The following is a 23,537-nucleotide window of genomic DNA, read 5'->3' on the forward strand; positions in this document are numbered from 1 at the left end:
TCCCCTTGTCCGTCCAGGCAGTTGTTTTATCACAGAAGGCGATCAGGTTGGTCAAACATGATTTACCTTCAGGGAACCAATGCTGACAACCCCTGATCCCCTTCTTGGCATTCATGTGGATAGAGACTGCCTCCAGAATGAACTGTTCCCTCACTTTCTCAGGGATTGAGGTAAGGCTGGCTGGCCAGTAGTTCCCTGGGTCCTGCTTCGTGCCCCTTTTGAAGACTGGAGTGATATTTGCTTTCTTCCAGTCCTCAGGCACCTCTCCTGATCACCAGAGATGATTGTGAGCAGCCTCACTGTGGTGTCCACCAGGTCTCACAGCACTTTTGGATGTATCCCATCAGGACCTATCCATGCGGATGCCAAATTTACCTAGGTGTTCTTTAACCCAGTCCTTCCTGTCCAAGGGAAAGTCTTCCTTCCAACATTCCCCTTACCCTGGTCTCCTGGGTCAGAGATTGCTGGCCTTGTCAGTGAAGGTTGATGCAAAGAAAAATGTTCAGTAACCTTGCCCTCTCTGTGTCCTCTCTTACCAGGGTTCCCCCTCCATTTAGTAATGGACCCACATTACCCTTAGTTTTCCAAACACTCACTCCAGGCAACATTCCCAGAAAAGAGCCAAACAAACATAACCAGAATCGGGACTTCTTGGTTTTCCTCATTCAGGAAAAAAGCCTGAAATACAGGTTTTCCTACTCAGTTAAGGGATAGTTGTCTCCCTGCTAGTGCAGGTGAGAAGCAACTGCAACACACCCAGGAATGGATGCTCAGCACTTCACTAGACAGCTCTCAGCAGGGCCAGTGATTTTGACTCACAAGCCCTACTAGACAACCAAGGCAATTCCCTCCATTTTCTAGCACAAAGTGAGGACCCAATTTGAGGCACGTGGGGTGAAAACTCAAATAATCCACTAACTTTACCAGCATAATGTGAACAGTGAAGTGACTCTGAATGAAGACTAAAACCCCCGGAATACAAAATCCTTGAAAACATACACCCTTGATTCAAGAGTATAATCTGGTCATGTGGCACATCATCTATAGTGTCACTGCTGGCAAAATCAGCTTGTTAGGACAATAATTTATCCTGACACTGATATCTGTGCAAGAGTGACGGCTCTGGTTGTGTTTCACCACAGGATTTTTCTGTCAGCACCAACAGGGACTAGGTGAAGCTTTCCCTAGAGTAAGGGTTTTTCACTGTCTTGTTTGCAGTAAAGTTTGTCTGAGCAAGCTGACATCCACCCTAAATTATTTCCCTGTGTAGAGTGTCTGTGCTGTATAGTAGGAGACTGCTTATTTCTCATATTGATTTACACAAGGCAGGGTAGTGAACATACAATTAATTAATAGTTGACTTCATTGGAAGCCAGCTGTTAGCCCCATAATTTACAATGGGAACCGTTTCAGAATGAGAAGAATTATACTTCTAGAAACTGTATTTCTGGGTTTTAAAGGTCAAATCCAGCTTCCACTAAAGTTTGTGGAGACTCAAATGATCTGAAAGCGATGCTATGTGCTGATGCATACAGCCATGGGTTTCATGTCTTGCTGAAAGAATGACTTTTATGGGACACATGATCCTTAGCACAGTCACAGGTATTTTCCCCAGGCTGAATCAGAAATGGTACTGTTAAGTCTGTACATCTCTTTCCAGCTTTGCTCCTGAAATAAGTCCAATCCAACAAAGTTTTCTTTCAAAATTTCTAGGTTACTAAACTAAAACTTTCTACTGCTTATGTTTAAATGTTATTTGTGTCTAAGTGCCATGAAATAAATCCATGCAACACAACTTGGCTCCACAACCAATGGATTAATTTACTGACAGAGCCTTCCTCAATATATTGGGTCAGATATTAAACAGCATTTAATTTGCTGATGCCCTTGAAGCTGAAACATTTCCATATGTCATCATATCAGGAATTCATCCTAGAGGGCCATGAACTAATACTTTCTGTATGATTTGGACATGCTTTTCTCAGCCTCTATGAAGCACTAGGAAGTTAAATGTGCTGCACTGCAAATAAAGTGGCCTCTGTTCCCAGGCCTGATAACCTAAAGGGTGACCATTACTTCACACATTCTTTTTCCTGGTGTCAAATACACCGTGGGGAATATTGGAAAGAAGATAAGAGAAGAATGCACATTTTGCAGGACAGAATGCCAACACCTGACACCTAGGAAATGAAATCTGGCAGAGTCTCAGGGGTCGGCGAAGTAAACCTAATGATCTCAAGTGACCTAACATACAAGCCTATTCCTATGCAACTCGGCCTTCCAGGATTTTTGATGTGAAAGATAAGATGACTGCACCTTCATGAAGGACCTGTCATGCACAGCAGTGCATTGAGGCCAGGCTTTGGTATTCCTTGAAGCAGGCAGTTGTTTAAACAACTTCTTCATGTGGCTGTTCCTGAGGGTGGGCTGGGAAGAAGCTGAAGGAGGACTGAGGAGCACCTGGAGGTTTTTAGCCTTATGTGGTAGACTCAAAAGTGCTGGAAGTCTTGCAGGGTGTTCGGATCAATGTCTGCTTCATATCTCACCCCAGTGAGGTTTGGACCCAGAGGACATTGTCTGGCTTGTCTGCAGGCAGGCTACCTTCAGTTCAGCTCAGGCAGGAGCCTAAAACAGAAGCAGGAGGATCCCCGCAGATCCCCTTGGCCCTGGGGAGGGGTGGCTGGGTGTGTGCATGGATCCAGCGAAGCTGTGGGACAGCAGAACCAAGTGCAACAGTCACAATAACAAACAGAGAGTCCACATGACTAAAAGGAAAGATTCTCAGAGTTAATATTAGGATGAGCAGCACACTGGGTCACAGGCTGAATTAACTCAGAGAGAATGGGGTAGGATTTTTAGTAACTTTTCCAGTGCCTGGCTACAGCTCAATGCCGCTGCTGTTTTGGGGAGAATATGCATGTTCTTGCCATTTATGCTTTTATTTTTGCATTTTCACCAGTGTTGCTCATTAAAGAGTTTAAAACTTGAGGCAATGGGGACAGCCAGTCTCTCCTCTGACTTTTGTGGTCTTTGTGTCAGCCTGATTTGATGACAAAAGGTGCTGCTTGCTCAGTAGTCTCATGCTTACGGTGTCAGCCTCTGGGTAAAAGCACCATTATAGGACAACCTGTTAGGCTGCAGGGCCTGCCTGGAGATTGGGAAGGGACACAGCTGGGCTCACATCCTTCTGCTTTGGCCTACAGCTCTGTAAAAATCAGCCCCGCTTCTGCTTGCCAGAGTGTAAGAACATGACTAGAAACTATCTTTCACTGCCATGAAAGGTTTCTATCAAGAAGCAGAAGCTGAACAGAGAAACAAAGTCTATAAAGACCCTTCTAAACCCTTCTGTAACCCTCTTCAGAGGTGCTTGGTTTGGGGCACAGCAGACAGCAGAGGTGCTGCACCAACAGGAGATTTCTTGCTGGGTCCAATGGATGCTGAACCAGCTTCTCTGCTTGAGTTCATCTCAGAAAGGCTTCCCTTTGAGCAAGAAAATGAGGGAAGTTGTGGTTTTGTCTCCCCCAGACAGCTGAAAGACTTATTTATAATAATAATAATAATAATGATGATTTTATGATAATCAATCATTAATCATTATAATAATGATTATTTTATAAACTTTAACAGTGAGAATGGGGTGAGTAACAAAAGAAAGGAAGTTCCTTGCAAATGAGGTTAGTAGCAATGACTCAAATCAAGAATTCCGGTATTCCAGTTCAAAGTCTGTGGCTCTTATTCATCTCATTAATGTAAAGCATATTTTTGTTCAGAAAAGTATGAACCGAAAGCCAGTGTTTTGATGTTTATGTTGTTACCCTTTATTTGATGACTATGTCTTTTTTCTGGTACTGGAATCATGCTACTTGCTCTTTCACTGTTTTAGGTTCTTTACTGTTCTTACTCCAGACCTTATTTTGGGGATTTTGCAGTATTTAAACAAACAAACAAGTGATGTAAGGCTTCTTCCTCTTGGAAGCCCAGCCTCGGGTAGGGAGTGTGGCTCTTTTGGATAAGCCTTGTAGTGATGAAACTGCCATTTTTCTGTGGAGTGGCAATGACAATTCATGGCAGCACAAGGGTGTTTGCTGCCAGCCTCCCAGGTGCACAATGTTGGGATACCTGATTTGCCAAAACCATCTCATAATATGAAGAAGAGGGAAACACTTCACAAATTTCAATTACCCACATGCTGTGTCATCCTCTGCTCCTCCCAGGGCTTGCCTTCGGTTTTGGAGAGCAGAGTCCACAGCTCTGGCAGCAGGTTTGCAGCTTCATTCAGTTGCTCTCCAGACCTAAACTCTCTTGACCAGGCCATGGGAGAGTGGGGTGGGATGAAGAAGAAAAGGCAAAGATATCCAAGTAAAGCCAAATCTTACTGAAATCAACGTACATCCTCACACTCACAGAAAAAAAATGGTTAATGTTTGGTTAATATTTTCAATGTGCTCACATTATTTTTCATTGGAAGCATTTATTTCTTTAAAACGTATTTCATTTGTTAAAAAAAGACCCCTAATAATGAATGAAATACTTAATTTTTGGTCAAGAAAAATATTCTGTTCAACCGCACAAGACTTTTGATGGATCATTTATCATCTGATGAAAAACAAAGTCCCTTTGGTTTTGACTAATTCAAAATACACCTTTTTTTCAAAATACAGGGCAGGGACATTGAAGGAAGACCTGGTGCATAGTTTACCTGCCATATTTACTCCTGCAAACACTCCTTGTGGAAGAAAAACTGAGGAGCAAGGTGTTTTGCCCAAAGCTTTGTGTTGCTCTGTATCATATTCTTTGTGCTTCCTTGAATTATTTTTTAACATGATTTTGACGCCCACACTTACCCACAGAAAAACTACCAACACCCTCCACACAGACAAAATTATTTATGCTGGCTCCCTGTGCGCCTCTGGTAAAGGACTAAATCCAAATCACCTGCTGGGTAAGGAAAACTATATGCAAAACCACTGACAAATGCAAAAATGAGGGCAGGGCATTGGAGAGGAGGGAGATCAGCATGGCCATCAGCTCCTTTTGGGAGCTTGCCATAAAGAGATGCTGAGTCGTCCTCGCTCAGACAAAGGGCAGCGCAGGCAGGGCCACAGGCAGGACGTATTAACGAGGGCAGTAATGACCAGGGAGCTGCTGGCTGCGAGCTGAGCTGTGGATCGTGCCGACAATGTGAGAGTTTCCCCTGCCTCTCCCTTCCTTTGCAAGATAGATTTTCTTCTGATCATTCAATTGTTGTTCATATTAGAGCATCAATGTTTCCCCTGTTGATTTACAATTGACCAGGGAGCACACTCCCTCCTAACCCCACGTTTTCTCACCCTCAGCATCAAACCTATATCTTTATGCAGCGGAAGAGAAACAGCTGAAAAATTTACCCAGGGTTTTGTTAGTGTTCCTTGCTTGTTTTGCTTTCTCCCCCAGCAACAAAAGAGTTGTCAAAAGTAATGTTTATAATAATTTAACGGATTATTTGCTTATTAGATATTAATCATTCTGCTGTGGCTGGGGTCCATGCTGCTGCTCCTCTACTAGAACAGTGATTCTGATCTCAATTAGATTATGTCTCTCTCCTTTACCTCCCCATAAATCATTCCGGCAAACTGAAATTAACAGCTACTGGAGCGCATTAATAATCTGCCTCACACATTGGAAAATGCATTAGCCGGAACCCTCCCATCACTCTGACTGTTAAGCACATCATTTTGTTTATGAAATATAAACATTTCATGGAAGAGCTCTCCCACATTTCTCTGGGCCTTGTGACAGCTAAAATGATTGCCCACAATTGCCAGTCACTCAAGCGCCCAAATAAAGTTTGTTTAAAGCCATGGTTCTGTGACTGCCCTATTTTCTCAGACATTAAAAACCCCATGTTTAAAATAAAATTCCTCTTTATCTGGGAAGAAAGGAAAAAGAATAGCTGTGTATCTGTCGGAGTTGTATGGAGATAGATGTACACTCTGCAAAGGCTCTGCGGTTTCAATATTTGGTTTAGCTTCACAGAGAAGGAAATGCTGCCAAATTCTTTGCAAAATAAAGCTCCAGAATAATGATTTTAAGGATGATCTAATCAAAATGTTTCATTTCTGACAAACTAACATTTCGATCAACTTGCCAAGTGACATTCCAACTTGCATTTTAAAAGCTCAGTGTCTTATTGTAAAGCGTGTTGAAATAGGATAAACCCCCCCCAACCTAAGAGTTTAATTTCAAAATGAAATGTTAAGATGAAGCATGCAAAGAGCATTGCACCAGCATGTTATGACAACACTGGGCTTTCTCGTGGGTTTCCTGCAAAGCAAAAAGCAGCCCATTATTAAATTGCTTCCAAGCCTGCTAGCCACATGGCTCAGCAGAAACACTTCCACCCAGTGCCTCTTCCACCCAGCCCCAACGTTCAGATTTGCCACTAGCTGGGTGTTTGGGTTTTATGACTCTCTTACATGTGCACTGGCACTGCAGGAACACAGGCAGGCCCACAGTGATGGCATTTCTCCCTTTCTGGGAAGTGGTAAGTCCAAGTGTTTTCAGAAGGTAGATTGTTTTCACTTCATCTTGGATGAGTTTGCACATCAATACAGTCAGTATCTTGAAGATATTGATAACAGCAGTACCTTAACCCAAAAGATTTGATCCTTGGTTGCTGCTAGGTTAGAGACCACACAGACTGAATTAAGCAGCAAAACCCAGAGAATTCTACCCATGAAATAAAACACTAAATCTTACAGGGACTTCCAATTGGTATTAGTTTACAAGGAATTTATGTCCATCTCCTTGCAACAACAAAACCAGGATAGCACCTGCTGTATAATGCATACATGAAAACCTCACACCTGACTCTCCTCAGCAGTCAGAGGTAGTACTTGAAAATAAGCAAACCAACAGCACTGGCACCACCTTCACTGTCACCTTTGCTAAACTCTTGGCCTGAAAATGAGCATTAAAACTGTAATTAAAGCTCTGCATTAAAAGTAGTTAGGCACCTGTGACCACTTTTGCTGGCTGGGAGGCCTGGTCTCCACATATTTTCTCATCTGTATTGGGGAAGAAGTACTGAAGGCTTGGACAGAAAGAGCTTCTTGAAATATGTGCTTGGGCTTCTGGGAGCGTGCTGCCCTCCCTAAAGCCAGGTACGTGCTCATGCCCTTTGCTGAATCAGAGCTCGTGTGAGTTCAGCTGTGCAGGTATTGGTATGAGAACAGAGTTTGCAGCTGTAAATTCCTGGGGGTACAGACTGAGTCGTTCTTGCTGGGCTGTGGTCATCTGTGCACTGATAAACAATAAATATTGTAATGAATGGTAGTATTTCTTAAATACAGGAACGAGCCTATTTAAGATTTAGCTGAGTTTTGTTTATTATCTCAAAATGCATTTGCAGCATATAGAGTAATGTCCCCAGAGGGCTGTTCTGCCATGGAATATTATGCGACTCTCTATCAATAAATGACACAGCTTTTTATATGTTTTAAGTAAAAGAAATAATTGCTGCTCCTTGTGGAGTTAGCCAATTAATTGCCTAATTATTTTGTTAACTGTCACTACTAAAAGAAAAACATTACTGGAGCTTTATGGGCAAATTCTCATCTGAACTGGGGGTGAAATTCTGGGAAAGAGCATATATGCTGTATATCTGCACTCTATCAAAGTAGTAAACTCCTAATAAAAATGTCCTTTACTTGGGAAAAATTAAATTTGTTTCTTTATCAGCAGCCTGGTGTGATTTTTTCATACTTATACTTTTGCTGCCTCATCATTTCTGATCTCTCCCAGGCTTCCTCCATGGTGCTGAAGTGTCTTGGCAAAGCCAGACTGGCAGAAAGGCAAAGGGGAAGCTCCCAGTGTTGCCCTGATCTTTTGTAAAACACGGGGCCTTGGAGCCCCACAGTTCTGTGTGCAGACTGTGAAACATCTTTTGTGATGAGGAGCAGGAATTGTAGCACCTGCAAGGTAAATAAGCAGACAGCATCCTTCCTAGCCAAGATTTGATGCTGAAACCTGGAATTTGGGGTGCTTGATACCTCAGGGCTACCATCTGTTCACTCCCTGTAGTGATGCTGTCCCATGGATCTCTCCCAGGTTACCAAAATTCCCATAATTAGGGATGAAAATGAAGGCACTGTCTGATCCTTCATGATTTCTACCAGTGATGGCAGCAGGAGCCCATCAGCCTCCAGGCACTCAATTGCAAATGCAAGCCCGAACTACAAACTCCTGCTTTAAGTGTGGCTGTCATTCTTTCTGGAAGTTCAAGTGACCTTGTTCACCCAATTAAAAAGGGTGGGATGAAGGAAAACAGAAGGGAATAATGCTGCCTTGACTTGAAGCTAGGGTCCCCAATGTGCAAACCATGGTGGTACAAACCCAGTCGGGTGGGGCAGCAGCCTGGGCATGGACCTCTGGCAGCCCTGTCAGGACTTTTCTGCTGCTGTGAGAAGGGATCCCAGAGGCTTTTGCCTCAGAAATCAGTGTCAGGGTCACTTTGCATGGCCGGTGCATCTCCCCGTCTGCTGGGGAAGACAGGGTTGAGAGTTCTGGGTTAACAGGACCCTGTCCACAAGCCACAGCCCATGTGTTTGTGCAGCTAGATGCAGGATATCTCCAAGGAATCCATAAGGCCCATCTCCTGAGCAAGAAAGGGGGAAAGGAAAGCAGGACTGAGAGACATAGGGCTTTCCAGCATCCCTCCTGTGAAATCCCTTGGGAGCACCCGCAGGAATTTCACACCTCACCTACAGACCCCATCAATTTTCCCTGTGGGCATGCTTCAGGCTGGAAGAGGCAGCCTGGTCCAGGAACCCAGCCTGCAGTTATTCAGAGGGATGTGGAGGACTCTGTCATATAATTATCTTCATAAACCCATCAAGCTTCATCTTAAAGCTGGCCAGGGCTCAGTTCCTTCTTTTCCTATAAGAAGTCTCTTCCAGAGCTTGGCTCCTCTGTTGGTTAGAAATAATGCAATTGCTTAAATTTATTCACAGTCAGTTCAAAGTCATTTGTTCTTCTGCCAATATTGTTCTTTAGCTCAAACAGCTCTCCTCTGTTGCACAGCAGGCAGCAAATTTCAGTGTCTAAAAATCCAATGTTTGGGACGCATAAGGATTAGACAAGGGCCAACTGCAGCAGATTTGGAGGGGACACAGACAGCTCTGGTTTGCTGTACTATTCCCACTCTTAGCCCATGTTATCCTGCCTCATACCTTGACTAAAGCTGACTTGGCTATATTTCCTAAAAGTTTCCAAAGAAACAAGTTGTACCTGAAATTCTGTGGGAAATTTTAAGTTTTAATCAGTGCAACAAGAGACTACTTAACAAGCCAATTGCCCTTTCAGGAGGAGTGCTGGGGAAATGTAGCATTTTGTCTGAAATCCCACACTTTAAACAAAATAATATGGTTATACACGAGAGACATCGGCTTTATTCCATCCCCACCTAAACTGAAGTTTTTTCCATGGCCTAGTACAAGCTGGATGTAAGACAGGCAGAGTCACAGCTTGCCAAAATCTGTTCCCTCCAATATTCACTCCCATCTACCCCTTCCTCTAGTCATCCTATGGCTGAACAAGTAGCACTTGCATAGCATTTGTTTTCCTTCTCCTTCCCTGAGACCTGTAGGAAGCTTTTGAGAAATGGCTGGCACTTGATGTTTATCAATGTTTTCCTCTTACTATGTAGAAGAAAGTATGAGGGATATATTTCATGATGAAGTGGGTTTCTATTTAAGAGGACAAAATGAAAGCCAAGCCATAGATCAGCATAATATGTCAAAAGAGAAAAGAGTTTGATTTATTTTAATTATATCCAGTGCTAGAAATCAAGATCCTGATTTAAGAAAGTACTCCAGGATGTGCTTAAAAAACCAAGCATATACTTCAGCCAGGGAAGCTAAAGGATGTAATTGTTTTCTTCCTTTAAAAAGATAATGAAAAATAGCTTTTGTTTAGACACTTCTTTGGTGTTGCACTTAAGACTGTGCATGCTAGGTTATAGGAGACAGTGGGGCATTTTATACCCCTTGAAAAATACTCTGGAAATATCTGGGACAATACAAAGCTTTGTACGTATTTTCTGGGCTGCATTAACATCAGGATAGTAGGAGATGGGTTGTAGGGCTGCAACAAGCACAAGGAGCAGGACCAAAACCCCAGTGTGTAGTCATGTTTTTATTGCCCGATTTGACCCTGAGAGGTTGAGGAGAGCTTTGTGCCTTCTGAAGTGAGCAAACACCGGGGTCAAAGAAGAACCGTGCTCATTGTGTTCGTTTTTACAAGGTAAGGGGTTTTTCCCACAGGAAAAAGTTTGCCTGGGAGTTTCGCACTTTATCACTGCTCACGTCGCCTTTTGTCAACCTGGGTATTTACTGCAGAGCACAACTTCACAAACTGTGTGTTGCACTGCCTCCTGGACTTTGTGTTTGCCAGGGGGTGGAGGCTTTGGTGACAATCTCAAACTAAAGACAACAGCTACCAAGAGGACACAATAACTTTTAACCTGCTATTTGTAAACAAACACAACAACAAGCCTGTGGGCAAGAGCTGTAATTTAGAGGAAGTCTATTACTGACCTCATGTACCAAACCAGCTACATCTGCCATAGGAATAAATAGGATTTGATACAACTACATCAGCTTAGGGAATTCATAGATTATCAGCCAACAACAATGTTATTTTAACTTTAAATAAGAAAATAACTGAAGTAGGAAATAATTCTTCTAGTTCTACATAGTACCCAGGCACATTATGGGAGAACAGCCCATATTCAGATACAGACCAGATGAGAGCATCACTGCATTCATTGGCATACCTAACACTACTTTCTGAGTCATACAACAGAGAGCAGCAAAGCAAGATAAAAAAATCCATACTTCCATCCTCCAGAGTGGATGTTCTCATGTCATGGGGCTTGTGTCTGGCCCAGGCCTCAATGTGGAGGTGAGTCAAGCACAGTGTTTGTGCAGAGACAGGGTGGAGGCATTTCCCCAGCTGTCAGGGCCCTGTCTTCCCTCCTGCCCAGCCCCAAGCACTTTGCTGGCCTCTTCCTATAAATGTTTCCAAAGCACCACCAAAGCACCACCTAAGCCTTCACCACAGGATGCCTTTAGCAGCAGAAAAACTTTGGGAGGCCTCTGTAAGACTCTGCTCTTCTTCAGACCTCCTCTCTCACTCCTTCCGCCACAACTGCTCTGATTTATAGGCCTAGCTTGGCCTCATATGATTTATGTTTTTAAATAGAATTTATTGTCAGCGCGTAGGTGCCACTCGATGTTCAACCAAACAGTCCTCAGGCAGCCTGGTGTAGGGAAAGAAGCTTGCTTAGCTGGAACCATGCTTTAGTGCAGGAGCTCATTTAAAGGAAAGCAAGAAATCCATATTCCTACAGACGTAATTACACCAGCAATTACAATCGTTAGCATAGCTGTGACTCAGGAGACCTCCCTGAGACCTGAGAATGCAAGAATGGATTTTGGGCTCACGATTTTGTGTGCAGTCATGAATGAGACTGGGCAACCCAGGAGCTCCAGGAATGCCCTCAAAGTGTTTTCTTATGGAAGGACAATCAGATTTGTCCCATTTAACCTGCAGGCATTAGCTGGTCAGGACACAGACAACTCTGCCACTGGATACTGATAAATAACCTGACCTTGCTGTGGTCTAACTGCTGCTGAAACTATCAGCCTACCTATGTCTAGGTCCACCAGTGGGTTGCTGCTGCAAAATTTCCACAGTGTTGGGTAGCCAGAGCTTTGTCACAGCTGCCTGTGTGGGTAGGTGAGCAGTGGCACCAGCAGCTGTGCTCCATGCCGTCCCCCTGTGCTTGTTTTAGCTGCCATAAATAAAATCATGAGCAGAGCAGCACCACGGAAGTATTTACAGAATAATTTTCAATTGCTGACACCGCCAGGCTAAGCACTGAATGCTAAAGTTTATGATGTGTAATGCCTCGGGCTACCACGGCCCCAATTTGGACAAACCTGCCATTAACACCCGTGTGGCAGTTATTTTACTGGGGGTGACAGATTGTGAGGTAGGGAGAGTAATTCAGACTATTACCCAGGTGAAGGCATGAAAGCTCAGTGATATATGAAGACCACTTAAATTCATTGTATCTTGTACATCACATCTTTGATAGATTATAGCTGTGGCATTAAAATGGAAATGGCTTCTCTGAGGCCTGACAGGGGCTGGGGTGACCCGTGACCTCCCTCTGAGGAATGTGACTGACCGAATTATCAGTTAAGAGAAAAATCTATGGGGAATAGACTCACAGTGATGGAGAATCCACCATGCATATATATTTTTTTTAACTTTTGCTTTGATTGAAAGCTGCAGTACTTAAGCATCCCCCCCAACCTCCTCCTCTCCTTGTCTCCCTGCTCCCCCCTAGCCAATCCCAGACTCCTCCACTCTGATTCCAGATCAGCCAGGCCCCCGATATTGATTGAAAAATTGTTATTAGAGATAGTAGGTCTTCCTGCATGCTGCCTACTGATTTAATTTGGAAAACACTTAATTTTATGAAGCGGTAAATGATAGTGGCACGCTCTCTCGTGTTAGGGAGCAGCTGGCTCTTTAGCTGTGCGCTGTCACTACTCCCAGGTGTCCTCTTTGCAATCATGTGTTCCCTTCCCCTTTGCTTAACAAGTTATTTCAATTTCTAAACGAATGCTGAACAAGAGAAAGACAACATGCAAATTGAGATCCCAGCCGCCATTCACACATGAAAAAGTTCCCCTGGAATTCCCTCAACTCTGCCCGTCCCTCCCGCCCTCCCTCTGCATCTGTCAGGAAAAAACAGAGCCCTTGTTCTCATCAGATTGTTTTTACCAATGACCTGACACCACCATCTATAATTAATTACATCATTTACATTAGACTATTGACTAAACAAATACATAAATCATAGGCAGAGTCAATAGACGCAGACATATTTAATCATGTTCTAAATAATGATTACTGCTCCCATAATGCAATAATTATTTTCAGCAGCTGACTTGAATTAATCTTCTGTCAAAGTGCCATCTGAAAAAAGAGAGCGGACCACGACGAAGATGAAAGCGGCGGCCCTGGTGATGGAGAAGCTGTCTAGCACTTCGCCCTCACTCTCCCCGTGTCCCTGTCTGCCTCCCTGTTCCCATGAAGTCTGCAGGTGCTGGGTCCTGGAGGATGCTCAGCACTGTGCATTCTGTGTTTTCACCTTCCACCCCCACCCTGCCTCCAGCAGCACACCAAGCCTCTCATGGGGCCAGCCCTGGCACCTGCTCCGCTCCCACAAGACTCAAATCTGCTGGCAGGCAAAAGATGACCTCCCTTTTCCTCCAGTGGGTGCCCAGAACTCCACACCTGAAGGGACCTAGGCTCTGCTCAGGCACCCCTGTATCCATCCTCCCTTCTCAGCATACAGAGGAGCCTGGTTTGCAAGGTGCCGAACACGTCTGAAACCCAGGCAGACGCGACCCTGAATGGATACTGCTCTCCACAGAGGTTAATGCAATTAGGGTGAATTTAACTCTCATTTACTTAAAAGCATTTCAAAAGGCATTTCATTAATTTGAAAAACACACATCTGGTCTGTCGTGCCGATCTGCCTGGCATGCTCTGACCATGGCACGTTTTCAAAGGGCTTTGAGAATGGTGCTAAACCCCCCCTCATTTCCACAGCAGCCAAAAGCCTCCTCCCACCAAATTTCATATGAGCATCAATGTGAAGAGTATGAGGTCAGAGCCCCATCTCCCCACAGGAACCCATCCCCAGTGGTTAGCTTATGGTGCCATGAAAATAAAAGCACAGTATCTTACTAGAGAGAGGCTAAATCATTACAGGGGCTGCTACAGTGCTCAGCAGGAATCATGAGAGAAGAAGGGATATCCTGTGTTTAGGGTTGGGAAACCCAGAAGGTCTTGAGCCTGGCTTGACCATGATCCTTGCTCAAAAACTTGTGGGATGACAGGTCTATCTGACAGCAGCAGGAAAAAGAATTTCTAGCTGGGAGAACTTTGGGTAATTTAGGGGGTTCTTTATGTTGCAGCCAGCACAAGAGTGGATTTGGAGAGGGAGAAGAAACCTCTTAACAACTTTCCTCCTCCAGCTACTGATGAGATCTAACAACCTTTTGGTCAAGGAGTCATTTTGGTAACATGTAACTTGATAAAGCAGGATTGCACTGCAGGTAACTGCAGCCACTGCAGTTGTTTTTCCATATTGCTGTGCACTGGGATAGAAATTACTCTGCACCTGACACTGGACAAAGGCTTAAGAGTTCTGGGAGAGACAAACTCTCCTGCCTCAGGTATTACCCAGCTTCCAGCAGAAAGGAGTTAGCATGTCTCTAAATTGCCTATTGCATAACTTTTCCTGGTCTTCTTGCATTGTCAGGATACTATACCCAATAAGTTTCATCCAGCAAAGCTTTTCTATTTCTGAGGGTGAAGGAAGTGCAATAGTGAACAAGAGATAATTTAACATATGGAACTTTCTAGGAAATCAAATTCTAAAATAATAAAAAAAATTCCTAAAATTAAAAAAAAAAGAGAGGAGAAGAGAGGAGAGGAGAGGAGAGGAGAGGAGAGGAGAGGAGAGGAGAGGAGAGGAGAGGAGAGGAGGAGAAGAGGAGAGGAGAAGAGAGGAGGAGAAGAGGAGAGGAGAAGAGAGGAGAAGAGAGGAGGAGAAGAGAGGAGAAGAGAGGAGGAGAAGAGAGGAGAGGAGGCAGATGTCTATCTGGGAAATTAAGACCTGAGAGCTGAAGGTATTTATAGCATAGACTATTCAGTAACACCATCATTATACATGTCTGGCTGACTCTTCCTATCAGTACACATTTGCTGTAACACAAAGCTAAATCAGCCCAAGGAGATGTAATAAATGGCATTTGGAAGCATACTTTGGTATTCATAGGACCTCCCAACATGGCACTGTGGAACACTTTTCTAAAATAGAGGAATTGGGCAGACTGCACTGAAATATTCATGGAGGATAATGAAAAAAACAGCTGTCAGTGGCAGTGTTATAGGTTGGTTAATATTGTATGATGAGTGTGTTATAACCATAAATAAACAATAAGTATAAAAGATAGTGAATATAAATAATCATTAGTACAAATAATAAATAATAAAATATAAGCTTGAGTGGGTGATGGGATAGAATCAGGAGAGGCACCAACTACAGAATGGTTTTCTGCTCTACTCCTTGGTCTCTCAAAAAGCTTTCAGAAACTGATATTGTTATTCTCTGCTATCAAAACCAGAACAATGCAGTATGCATTGTGCTTCTTTCTCTTTCATCATGCATTGATAGCATTTCAATAATATGCTATTGTAATAAAAAATAGCAATTTCAGCTTTCTAGAGGGTATGAACATTAAATGGGCACAAAAAGAACAAACCAGAAGAATGTATTGCCAATAATGTTATTTTATTCCCTGTAACTGAAAGGAACTTGTATGAGCCACGTAACTGCTGTTGGTTTAAATGCAACCTTCAGCCTCAGACTTTAATCACTGGGTGAAAAGGGTAAAATAGTTTGTTTGGTTGTACATGTGAAACCTTAAATACAGGGAGGAGGGTGAGAAGTCTTCTGAAGGGAAAACACACAAAAAAATCAGCTTCACTCGTAACCTGATGAGACCGATCTAACTCCCCTTGCCAAATCCCTCTCACCCCTTGTGCACAGAAACCAGCATCACATTTGGGAAACTTTTTGGAGTTGTCTCTCCTTAAACTGGTGCTTAGCAGTTACTGAGCATCTTGACAAGCAACCTGCAGGACACTGGTGGAAGCTCACAAGAAGGTGGAGAACTTGAATAATTGCCCTAAGACTGTGCAGGTGCCTGCACATAGAAAAACGTGAATTATTCTCATTCATATTCACTCCGTGTTCCCGTGATGCCTTCTGAATTTATCTTATCTAAAAAACCTGCTGTCTCCACCCAAAGGCCATACTTTAATAACTGCATCACAGCTAGGCCTTTAAACCCATTTATTTTCTTGGCCGATCTTCTGGTCCCCCTACCAGCCTGAGCACATTTGTGAACAGTAGAGGGCTCTTGAGAGGCTGCAGTGCAGATGGAGACTGTCACAGGGAGATGCCTTGTCTAAAGCAGCTGCTTGAAGCCCATTAACCAGAGCCACGACTGAAATCAGATGACGCCCACTCAGGAGCTATGGCACTCCTGTCCCTCCTCACTAGCAGGTTTCCCCATGCCAGGAGCAGGTAAAGCAGCCAGGACCCACACTGTTTTGTGCAGCAGTGCAAGACACTCAGGTGCTGTGTTAAAAAAATATTCTCTGCAGAACAGGAATCACAGTCACACCAGTTTCAACCAGATGTTTGAGTTCTACACATCTTTTTTTGGCTCTTAGTTTCTTGCACCCCTATTTTGCTGGGTCAGGGTAAAAGCACTTCTCTCAGCTTTCCAGGTCTTGAGGAATGGTGTTTATTAGGGACCACTTCTCCTTGATCTGTTTATCTTTATTACAACTAGATTTTAAAATGACTCCTCTGCTGAGGTTTGGTTTTTCAAAGCCAAGAGACAAGTCACGGCCAAGCCCCTGTTATGGGAGACAGTGACCAAGAACTGGAGAAATCTTCTTGCCTTGAATGTGAGCCCAGGGGATGGTTGCCCACTGGTGTAAACAGCAGCATGGATATGAGCTCATAGCCCCCAAAATCTTTAATAAAGAAATAAGGCTCACTTATTACAGCCAGAGGTAAGTACCCAAGTGATATGGTTATTTATAAACTTTTGATAAGTCTGTCATTTTTAGCTATGCTTAAAAGCAACCCTTTAAAATGATGTTTCAGGAACACAGTCAACAGCAAGGCGAGCTGGTCTTTGGCTTGATTAGATTTTGCTCCCTTTACCTTGATGAAACGATGGCTTATTAGCATTCCAAAATGAGAGTGCGCTCTAAATGTAAGTGGATTTTAATACAATCTTTTTGAGGAAATGTCAAACTGTGTTGGGTACGTCTCCTCCCTGCCCCCCCACCTCTTCCCTGAATAGCAGAGTTCAGCAAGGAACTGTGCCAAAATAGTGAGTGAGGGACAGGGGGAATTTCAGAGTCAAGGTAAAAGATGAGAAGTAAATCCTGCCAGCAATAATTTCACTGTGGTTCTGCCACCAACAGTTTAATTCAGTGCCTTTCCTTTGGTTTTGCACTGGTGTAACCAACAAGGCTTTGGCTACCCACACTTATAGCTAAATTAGCACTTAACACCACACATCAAAATCTGGAGGCTTTGCTGGTGTAAATTGGTACCAATTGGCTCAGTTAATTATATTGGCTGGAAAAGTCATGCCAAGCAGTTTTACTCTGTTGTGCACCCTGGTTTATTTGCGATTACTAAAGCTGTGCACAGATGGGCCTTAGGAGGGTGAAGTGCCCCGAAAAATTTTTACCCAAGGTGAAAAAAACCCCAACAAACCCAAGCCTCAAACAGGCAAAGTATACCTGCTTAAATTAAATTAAATATTAACATCCCTGCTTTAGAGTTACACCGGGAACGTAATATGTGCAGTTAATGAACCGCAATTTATTTACACCTCAAACAAAGAGTATCCTCACTGCCCTAAAGTAGTTAAATTGCCCTCTTCCTAGTGAAATTTATTGCCATTTAAACATGCCAAAAGGCCATTCTGCCGGTCATTACAAAAATCTATCATTTCTGCAACTGCTGGTATCCTGTTCTGTGGTCAAATTCAATCTGAGAAGGGTCAACAGAATTTTTCCACCAAATGCTTCCCTCTTGCCTGTCATCAATTTACTTTTGTCAACAAAAAGGGCATTACTACCGAATGAAATAGAAGATCCTCTTAAGACCTCTGGCAAACAGCGAGAGCTTCTCTGACATATCGCATCTTTTCTGCTTGCAGATATGTGTGAGTGTGTGTGAGTGTGAGTGTGTGTGTGTGCTAGGACCAAAATACTGAATGCATGAGCAGGAATTTTGTAATTTGCCAAGCTCCTTCTGCTCCAACAAACACGTTTCTAACTACTGTGGATAATTGCACAGTATTTTCAAATTTTCTCTATGAAAATAGTTTCAAGAATATGTTTTCCATTAGGAAAATATGACTGCATTAGTAAGTCAGATTTTTGTTAAGTGGCGCTTCTGCTTTTCTTCTACGCACACAGTCAGAGCACACACCAAGACTTATTTCACCTCACATCACATCCAGATTTTGGTTAGGTATCTAAAAATCCTAGGGAACAGTCTAGTGCAATAAAATAAAATTATTATTACTAACAAAACCAGCACAGTACCCTTACATTTTTTTTTAATATACAAGTGACAGGAAACACAAACCAAAATTAAGTCAATTAGCTCACTACTACTAATCAACATCCTGATTAATTGAAGGACCTCAACACTGCACCCCATTCTTCTGGCATACTATTAAACACTTACTATTACGCCTAATCCTTGTCACAAAGAGTTAGGAGACGGACTTGTTTTATACGCATAAGACAGGGAGAAATGAAAGGCAAGGAAGAGAGCCAAGTGTGTAGCTTTGAGGTTTCCTTGTAACAGGAATACTGTGTTCCCTTGGTCTGCAAGTAGTTTGTCCCAAACCCTGCAGGGAATTGAGCCCGGGAGAGAAAGCAGGGAAAGGACTTGGGTGCAGGCTGGAAGAAAGGAGTCTGAAAGTGTTTCTCAGTGTAGGTGATGTCTGGACACATGATTACTAGAATAAGGAAAGGCATGAGTGGGTAAACAAAGTAGGAAAGAGCAAAGCCACAAAGCTCCTGATATCATAGAAGATCTAAAGCATTGCCTACAGCACTGGCTTCAAGCAATGCTCTCAACAAGACATTTCAGGATATGCTCCCATTTCTGAGGTTCTTCCTCATCAGCAGGAGTACTGCTGCATTTTTAGCTGGATCCAGCTCATTTTCACTGTGTTTTCAGTTTGTCACATCTGTTATGCCTGAGGATAAATGGTAGAAGTTTATTCATACCACCTTATCTCTCCTCAGTTCTTCTTCATGCAGACAAGGAGGTATTGGCCTGGAGTGAGTTTTGGCCCTTTCTTCCCATTTTTGACCACTCTGGGGTGGTCCTAGGAGAAATCCTGTGGAAATGGACTCTGATTTCATTTTCTATAACAGAGTCATACGTTTTGATGAACCACAGTACAGATTCAAAGATCCCCTATTTTTTTTCCAGGGACTCAAGGAACTAAATTCACAGGTAGCAAAGAACATGGCTTCTGTTTCTCTCCCAACAAAATATAATTCCTATACTGCATCCTCTGTCTCCCACATAATTTCAGTGGCCAAGGGATAGTGGATTTTACTTGTAAAAGCTCTAATTTATGTTGTGTGTGGGCTTTCTGAAAGCCAGGCACTCAGATGCAACATTCAAGCTGACTAAAAGAGTTGGTAAGGGCAAGAGGCAGAGAGAAAAACCATAGCAAGACAACACACTTTAGTTAAGAACTACCTGAGCTTTGTCCAGTTGTCTTCTTCAGTCTGTTTTCCTGTATGTGAGCATACAATGATCAGACCCTCCTCCTCAGGAGTGCCAGCTGGATAATGGTGAGAATACTGAGAGACTTGGAAAGCTTGTGTGTCTCAAAAAACAATTTTGTTTTTGTACAGGAAGCCAGAGTTCTCAGCAGGCACATTCAATTAAAAAAAACCAAACAAACCCATGTTCTGAGCCAAAAATTCTCTCAAGCACTCGTTTGAGCTTTGAAGCAAAACCGTCTCTCAAAGAGTCTCCAAAATCATCATGTCAAAGTTATACAAATGCTAACAATCTATTCCAAGAAAATGAAATCTGCTGAGGTGAGACTGGGAGGTGTTAAAACTTAATGAACATAAAATTATATAGCCTTGCTTAAACAGAACTGAGTTTTCTTGAGCTGGCTACAGTCCTCAACATTCCCTCTTCTGATTTTTAATCACTTTCAAATTTTCGTGTTATTTTTCCTGGTGCTGGAAAGATGATGAGAGTTGTTTCCCTGTTTGAATACAACACAGGTGAGAACAGCCTGTGACAGCTTACAGCAATTGCTTGTCCTGACTTTTCAGAAGAGTTGGCCAACACAGAGGAAAATAAGGTTGAGGTGCCCCTCTCTTGGAATGACGACAAATATCCCTTGTGCCTGTTCTCAGGGAAACATCCTGCATGTGGGCAGAGGCGAGGGAGAATGAGAGTCAGGCATTCCAGCACAACTCATCTTCACCTCACTGTGGCTCCTGTTCCTGGGAGAACAAGCTGCCTCTAGTAACTCGGCTGGGGCACATGCCCTTGGTGAAAGGGCAGTGACCTCTTCAGGTGGTGAAATCAGATCTGTCACAGCTCACCTGGCAGAGTCAGGGTGGGTTTGTAGGTTTTTCTGTACAGTTTTGCTATTGAGAAGAAGGAATGTAACTCGGTTCTGGCTGGAACTTTTGCTCAGCTTGGTCTCTGCTGCAGTGGTTTGCATTGCATCTGCATAACAAATTTTGCAAGTTGAATTAATGTGAAAGGCAGAAAATTAAAGATATTATGAGAACTGAAGGCAAGCATAAAGAATTTTGTCTCTGTCAAATAGCAAGACCTCTTGCATGCTTGTCTGTGCTTCAGACATGAGGCATGAGATGAATTTGGAGAAGGATTTTTGTGACAGGACAAATTCTCGAGTAAGAGCACTTCATCCAAGAAGCAATTTGCCTCACCAGTAATTTTTCAGTATTTCCTTTGTCATTGTTGAAAGTGTTTGTGTCTGAAAGCAAGTTTTGTTTTTCACACTGGCTGGATTTTGTTTGTGGTTTACAGCTCAGGTGAGACCCTTATCTGTACACAGGTGGCATCATTCCTAAACTGTAAAATGAACAGGGACCTCAGAAGCTGATACTGGAACAGACTACAGGGTCAGAGCAGGATGGAAAAATAGACTGTGTGGAAGGGGAAAAGCTTCCATAAACATGAACAGATATGATAACTGTGAGTGAAGTTAAAACCATATAGCTCAGATGGCCTTATCCAAAATTCATTGAAATCAGCTGAGAACATCCTCACACACTCAAGGGCTCTGGGTCAAGATTTGCATCAGTGAGTCTCATTTTGCAAATTTTGTGGTTAAATAGACCTTGCATTGTGTTTAATTTTATTTTGCTCCCAAGGAAGGTGGAGTGCAGAACAGCGTCCGCCAAACACAGCTCTCAGGCGCTGAAGTTGAAGGACAGATTCCCAGCTGGCAGAGCGATCCCCAGTACTGGGATTTCTTGCATATCAAAAGGAGCCAAGAGAAGGAAGTGAGATATTGTCAGTCACACAGATCATGACAGACTTTCAGTTTTAATCCACTGAGTGTGTTTAGTGCTGCCAGGTAACATAGTTCATTGACAGTAGTTATTTTACACAAGTCTGCTTGTTTCTCATAAACGGCAAAAAGTCATGGCTTGGCCATAACAAAATTTAAAAAGACAGAATTTCAGTTTTATTCGATAGGGAAGATGGCAACCTATGTTTCCCTAATTAATATCAAGAAGCCTGATTTGAAAAACTGAGTCAGAGAAACCTGTCATATTTTGCAAGAAAATATTTTAAATTATCCATCTATGTTTAATAATTTAAAAGCATGAAAACAACCTATGCTAGCACATCAGCTGGACAGGGTTAAACCCATCAAATATATCCTGGATCCAAGTGACTGACAAATACCACCACTCTTTATGAAAATCCCATGCTTCATGTTTTTTGTTACTGCTGTCTAGGCTGTGACAAACATCGGGCCTCAGGCAAAAAGGCACAGAGCATTGCATGTCATCAAAACATGAATATGAGCTTTGCTTGGCATTTTTCCAGGAAAGGACCTGGCCTGACAGCTCATGGCCATCCAGAATTATTGCTTGCCTAAATGCTGAATAACATAAACCCTCACAAATCAAATCTCACTTTCCAAGTACCCTTGTAATTCACCATACAGCAGCTTTCTTCCGATGACTGTACACTAAGCCAGAGAAGCCAGCAGTGCTGCTTGCTTGGTGAAAAAGCATATCTGATACTGATCATATTAAATGTGGTTTTTGTTTCTTAGGTGGATATCCAGCAGTTGTTAAGATCTTGATTCATAGCAGACCCGGCAAACAGACAAGGAATGGTTTAAAGGGGCACTCAGACAGTCAGTCTCCAAGTAATTCTAGTTATTATTTTCCTACCGCTGAACCACGAGCGGAGAACTTTTGTAGGATGCAGCTTGTTTTGTATGTAGCTTGTCACAATGCAGTTTTTAGCTGATGTCTCTTGTGGTGCATTGTGTAAGATGGAGATCACAGAAACCAAATTGATTGCTACCAACTTCTTAAAAAGCCATTCTACTTGTCCATGTCTTCCTCATTTGTGAAGTTAGGTGGGGAAAAGTTTGTTCTGCTTGTGATTCCTGAGGCTCCTCTCTACTTTCAGTATGCACCTGTTGGGAACTGCCTTGCAAAAGCTTCACTTACAGATGGAATATTCATCTCTTCACAGGCTCATAGCTGGCTTTGTTTATGGGCTGCATTACCACAAGGCCAATAAAGAACTGAAATGGTGCCCCATATACATAGGGAGAGGGGAAAAATGCAGGTCTTTTCCTCCCAAATGGAAAGGCAAATGGAAAGATAGTTTATGGGTCAAACCTGATGATAGGTTGTATTTAATCATACCTCGACATTTACTCTGGCATTCTGAAGCCAGGTTTTGGGACTGAATTCCTATCCAAGGAATTAGCTAGCAAAGGTGGGATGAACTGGTTTTCTGGAAGCACTTCTCTCCCTCTGCTCTGACTAGAGGAAGTCTGAACAGCAAGGTAAGAGATATAGAGCAAAGAGGCTTTGAAGATGCTAAAGAGCAGTAAAAAGAAAAAAAACCCAAACCAACAAACAAACCTGTCTTTATTTTTCAAGTAAGCTGGCAACAGGATAGTTGATCAGATGGACTGCCTGCTCTGATCAAGTCTGACAATTCTACAGTTTTATCTTCCTGCAGAACAGAAAACTAGGCTGAACTGATACTGGCAGTCAAGACAGCTTCCTGAAACAGCCAAGGGAAACAAATCTCCAATTTGACAAACCAGTAAGTTATTTTTAAAAAATTACATCCCACTGCTTTCAAGAGGTAATTAAGTCAATAATTTGAAATATTTTGGGGTTTTTTTGGCTTACAAGCAAAACTTTCCATGCCAGGTGCAACTACTTTTTGTCTGGCAGTGAGTTACAGCACAAGGAACCTCCTCCCTCTCTACCAGGAAAGCCAATTTTTTAATGTTTGATAGGATTACATCCTGAACTTCTTTCCCTTTCTGTCTGCCACTGCACTTAACTTGCTGTTGATGTCTCCGAAAGGTTATTCCTTTTGCTCCTTGCTGGGCTGAGTGCATCTTGAACCAGTTTGAGGAGATCTACCGCAGGTGATTGCAATGCTCATTTTCACCAAGGCTTGACCTGTCCCCTTCACAGAATTATAACTTCTTGTAGGTGAGTTTTTGTAGTCCATCATCTCAATTTCCCTGTGCATAGCTCTGAATATAAAAAAAGTGAACGCATCAAGTGAAATCTGT

The sequence above is a fragment of the Corvus kubaryi genome, unplaced genomic scaffold, assembly GCF_017639235.1.
Source record: "Corvus kubaryi isolate FWS band 111438036 unplaced genomic scaffold, C.kubaryi_AGA036_p1.0 71, whole genome shotgun sequence".
Taxonomy (NCBI): Eukaryota; Metazoa; Chordata; class Aves; order Passeriformes; family Corvidae; genus Corvus; species Corvus kubaryi.